Here is a 6,000-nt window from a genome sequence, read left to right as displayed (position 1 = left end):
GAAGGAAATAGAGCAACACACGCGCGCGCGCGCTCGCTCACCTCGCCTGGCTCGGGCTTGGGTGGCGCGCGCGCACGACATGCGCGTGAATGTTCCGTCAAAATTGGCTTCTTGTGCTTGCGCAGATGCGGCTTCCTTTTGAAGTTTTGTTTTGCTACGTGAAACGGAAATTCCGGTGATCAGTTTTTGGAAACTTATCGTATCGGATTCTTTCTTGCGCGAGATAGCGTAGAGTCCGGATAGGTTAGGCGCGGCCTATCCGGTTCGGTTACGACGTGATAGATGTGCTGATCACACGTCCTATAAATACCGGACCGCTACCTCGTTGCAACGTACGTGAAAAACAATCTAGGGTTTACCTCTCCTCTGTGCTGCGCCACCACTATCGTCTACTCCGTCCCCTTCGCCGGCGTGCACCAGCAATCAGGAAAGCAGGTCTCCGGAACCATCGTCCTCGTGAAGTCCTGCACCGGGAGAGGGCGAATAAGGTTTTTGGAAAGCACTCTGCGCGACTGCTTGCTGTTTGTCAACGACGGCTCGTCTTCCCCGTCGATCGGCGTCAACATCCTACGCCGCGAGTCGTTCGTGCTGCTTCCAATCCTCTTCAAAACAACCTTCGGTACAGGTCAATTATGTTTAATCTAGTTTGCGTCTATTTAATCTATTCGTGTGTAGCTATTTCACATACATGTTTAGATTAGATCTGTACATGTTGGTTGATCTATGTGTTGTCATGCTTTCGCTTTACAATGTCATAATTTATTTACGCGATAGATTAAATCATTATGTGCTTATACTTTTAAAGTGCCATAGTTGTGTGCAATCAAAACAACCTCGTAAGCCCCACAAGGCTGCCGAGGAGAGAAACTTGGCGTCATTAGAACTCCTTCATTCTGATCTGTGCGAGATGAATGGTGTGTTGACTAAGGGTGGAAAACGATACTTCATGACATTGATTGACGATGCTACTAGATTTTGCTACGTGTATTTGCTAAAAACGAAAGATGAGGCTCCAGACTATTTTAAAATCTATAAGGCAGAAGTTGAGAACCAACTTGACAGAAAGATAAAAAAAACTTAGGTCAGATCGTGGTGGAGAGTTTTTCTCAAACGAATTTGACTTATTCTGTGAGGAACATGGCATAATACATGAGAGGACGCCTCCCTATTCTCCCGAATCCAACGGGGTTGCCGAAAGAAAGAACCGCACGCTCACTGACTTGTGAATGCCATGTTAGATACTGAGAGGCTACCTCAGGCATGGTGGGGGGAGGCATTATTGACCTCGAATCATGTACTTAACAGAATTCCTAACAGAAATAAGGACAACACACCATACGAGGTATGGATTGGGAGAAAACCATCACTTTCTTACTTGCGTACGAGGGGTGCTTGGCAAAAGTCAATGTACCAATTCCTAAGAAACATAAGTTGGGACCCAAGACTATGGATTGTGTCTTTCTGGAATATGCTCATCATAGCATTGCTTATATGTTTTTAATAGTTAAATCTAAGGTACCAGACATGCATGTTGGTACAATTATGGAGTCTTGAGATGCCACTTTCTTTGAGAACCTTTTCCCAATGAAAGATGGACATAACACTTTTAGCCAATCTTCTGAGATGATGCCGAGTTCAGTCACTCCAACTGAACATTCAGAACCTACACATGAAATTGTTATTGAGGAGGATGCCAGTGAAGCTCATAGGAGGAGCAAGAGACAAAGGACAGCTAAGTCCTTTGGAGATGATTTCACTGTGTATCTCGTGGATAATACTCCCAAGTCAATTTCAGAAGCTTATGCATCCCTAGATGCAGACTACTGGAAGGAGCTTGTCCGTAGCGAAATGGACTCTATTATCGCTAACGGGACTTGGGAGGTGACAGAGTGACCCTATGGATGCAAACCCGTAGGATGCAAGTGGGTATTAAGAAGAAGCTTAGGCCTGATGGTACTATTGAAAAGTATAAGGCTCGGCTTGTGACTAAGGGCTATACTCAGAAAGAAGGCGAAGATTTCTTTCACACTTACTCACCTGTTGCACGATTGATCACAATTCGAGTACTACTATCTCTGGCTGCCTCACATGGTCTTCTCGTTCATCAAATGGACGTTAAGACAGCTTTCCTCAATGGAGAGTTGGATGAGGAAATTTACATGGATCAGCCTGATGGATTTGTAGTAAAAGGTCAAGAAGGCAAAGTGTGCAAGTTGCTAAAATCTTTGTATGGTCTGAAACAAGCTCCTAAGCAGTGGCATGAGAAATTTGATATAACACTAACATCTGCAGGCTTCGCAGTCAATGAGGCAGATAAGTGTGTATACTATCACCATGGTGGGGGCGATGGAGTTATTTTATGTCTGTATGTTGATGACATACTGATCTTTGGGACAAACATTAAGGTGATTAAAGAGGTTAAATCATTTTTGTCTCAAAACTTTGACATGAAGGATTTAGGAGTAGCTGATGTTATTCTAAACATTAAGCTAATTAAGGGCGACGATGGGATTACACTGTCGCAGTCATATTATGTGGAGAAGATCTTGAATCGCTCTGGCTATATTGATAGCAAACCTTCTCCAACGCCTTATGATCCTAGTCTGTTGCTTCGCAAGAACAAGAAACAAATTAGGAATCAACTTGAGTATTCTCAAATCATTGGCTCACTCATGTACCTAGCTAGTGCAACTAGGTAACTTCTCTTTTGCTATGAGCAAGTTGAGCCGGTTTACCTCTAATCCGGGAGATGATCATTGGCAAGCGCTCGAGCGAGTTATGCGCTATCTAAAAGGTACTATGGACTTGGGACTTTGCTATTCTGGTTATCCCGCGGTGCTAGAGGGATATAGTGATTCAAATTGGATCTCAGACGCTGATGAGATCAAAGCCACTAGTGGATATGTCTTCACACTAGGTGATGGTGCTGTTTCATGGAGGTCTTGCAAACAGACCATCTTGACGAGGTCAACCATGGAAGTAGAGCTTACGGCACTAGATACTGCTACTGTTGAGACAGAATGGTTGAGAGATCTACTAATGGATCTACCAATTATTGAAAAACCTATGCCAGCTATCCTAATGAACTGTGACAATCAAATTGTGATTGTTAAGGTGAACAGTTCTAAGGATAATATGAAATCGTCCAGGCATGTGAAGAGACGATTGAAGTCTGTCAGGAAATTGAGAAACTCCAGAGTTATAACGTTGGATTACATCCAAACAGCTAGAAATCTGGCAGATCCCTTTACTAAGGGGCTATCACGGAATGTGATAGACACTGCATCGAAGGAGATGGGTATGAGACCCATATGAGTTATCTATGGTAGTAACCCAACCTATGTGATCGGAGATCCCGTGAATTAGGACCTGGGAAGAACAATCCATTAGTTAACTGGAGGAGAGTATTATTAATTAATAAACCCTCTCTAAGTGAAGATGCATGTACTCTCTTGCTACAAGGCAGGTTGGCAATGCCTTGATGTGTTCTGTTGGCTTTAATTAGCGAAGATACTATCCTGTAGAGAAATCTTGAAAGAACACACATATATGAGTTTGACTAGTAGTCGGAGTCTATGGAGATTTTGGGTGAATCATCTAGGAAGCTCATGAATAGACCATGGAGTATGACTTATAGGCTCCACCCGCGGGGTAGGCTACTGGCAGTCTAGTATCAGTCAAGGCTCTGAGTGAAACTTACTTGCACCAAACTTGCAATTCAAGGCATAGTCCATTGTTCAAGTTGTGAGTAAGTGTAGCTTAGGGTTCTAGGTGGATGTTCAACCTTAATCGGTCTCCATCGCAATACTGGTATATAAACAGTACATTGGGAATGGCAAATTTCTAAGTCTTTTGAGATTTGGTGGGGGATTGTTGGAATTATTAATTGGGCTAAGGCCCATGTGTAGAATAATTCCTAGGAAAATCACAAAAACCCACCTCATGGAAGCATGTATGAGAACATTTAGTACCACCTTGCTAGTTCTATGAGAGTGAGACCTCCTTAAATAGGAGAGTGCTCTCTAGGCTCTTGAGCAAGAAGGAAATAGAGCAACATACGCGCGCGCTCGCTCGCCTCGCCTCGCCCGGCCCGGCTCGGGCACGGGCCGGGTGGCGCGCGCGCACGACATGTACGTGAATCGTCCGCCAAAATTGGCTCCTCGTGATTGCGCAGATGCGGCTTCCTTTTGCAGTTTTGTTTTGCTGCGTGAAACAGAAATTCCGGTGATCGGTTTTTGGAAACTTATCGTATCGGATTCTTTCTTGCGCGAGATAGCGTAGAGTCCGGATAGGTTACGCGCGGCCTATCCGGTTCGGTTACGACGTGGTAGGCGTGCTGATCACACGTCCTATAAATACCGGACCGCTACCTCATTGCAACGTACGTGAAAAACAATCTAGGGTTTGCCTCTGCTCTGTGCTGCGCCGCCACTGTCGTCTACTCCGTCCCCTTCGTCGGCGTGCACCAGCAATCGGGAAAGCAGGTCTCCGGAACCATCGTCCTCATGAAGTCCTGCACCGGGAGAGGGCGAATAAGGTTTTTTGGAAGCGCTCTGCGCGACTGCTTGCTGTTCGTCAACGACGGCTCGTCTTCCCCGTTGATAGGTCGTGGCTCGCCGTTGTCAACATCCTACGCCGCAAGTCGTTCGTGCTGCTTCCAATCCTCTTTAAAACAACCTTCGGTACAGGTCAATTATGTTTAATCTAGTTCTGCGTCTATTTAATCTATTCGTGTGTAGCAATTTTATATACATGTTTAGATTAGATCTGTACATGTTGGTTTCTATGTGATATCATGCTTTCGCTTTACAATGTCATGATTTATTTACGCGATAGATTAAATCATTATGTGCTTATACTTTCAACAGGAGTATCAAAATTTTAGTTTTTTCAATTACTGTAAAATTGCTCTCCATAAATACCTATTTGTTTTTGGTGAGATAGACGGCTGATTTGCTTTTTTTACTTTGTTGTCTCTAGTTTTTTCTCTAGTTGTTTACGAGTACGAATCATATTGATATATATTGAAGATGTTTTTCATCGCCTATTTTTTTTGTTTGGAAGGAATCTTATCACTAAATGAAATTTAATTACCGCTTACGCTGACTCATCGAGGGGATCATGTCCCAGTAAACACTGGAAATTGGAAAGACAAACGAACATTAGCTGAAGTAGTTATGCTAGTCAGTTTGATTGTAGATAATTGCCATCACTTTTTTAGATATTTTTCGTCACTTACAGTATCACTTTCACTAATTTCTCCACGTGAACTAAGAGATGTGGTAGTTATTATTAAGAGTAATTTTATAGTTCCAAGATATATTAAAATTTTACGCTGAAATTTTGGTACCACTTGGTATCTTCTCGAGTACTGTAAAATTACTTTATTACCAAACATATCAAAGAAAACACTCAAAACGGAGAGGAGAGGACAAACGAACAATGAAATGAACTGAATTACCAGAATGTGCCAATTTCGCATCAATCCCCTAGCCTAGCATAAGGAGTTAAGGACGCTACGAGCTTGTCGTTCAGTGAGGCTCCAGTAGTCCAGTGCCAACCGATCAACTTCCCATAGATCGCTATGGTGTTCTGTCGTTCTGCTTCTGGTCAGGCACTTCGTGGCCTCGTGTGTGTATTGTTGCCAACCGACCGAGAAGTGGTAGAAGTGGTGTTAGCTGCAGTCCCATTCGGAAACCGCAAGTGCAAGTGTGCCTTTATAGTTATTGAGGAATTTGTTTAAGATAATGGATAGATATCCGATGTCTAAAAATTCACATGTGGACATATGTAACAAAAATTTGTATGAAACATACATTCCGGTTCTTATAATTGAGCACAAACACAATAAAAAAAAGAATATTAAACTAGAAAACTAAACTTCAGGTTTTCGATACTATGCAGCCCGAACTCTTGTGGTCGGTTCTTCCGTCTCCACCACTGTAACCATCACCCCTACAGCTACCGCCACCAAGACTCCGAAAGGCTCGATCAACGGCA

This window comes from Oryza brachyantha, chromosome 1 (assembly GCF_000231095.2).
Source record: "Oryza brachyantha chromosome 1, ObraRS2, whole genome shotgun sequence".
NCBI classification, from domain to species: Eukaryota; Viridiplantae; Streptophyta; class Magnoliopsida; order Poales; family Poaceae; genus Oryza; species Oryza brachyantha.
Note: the sequence above shows the minus strand (reverse complement) of the source record.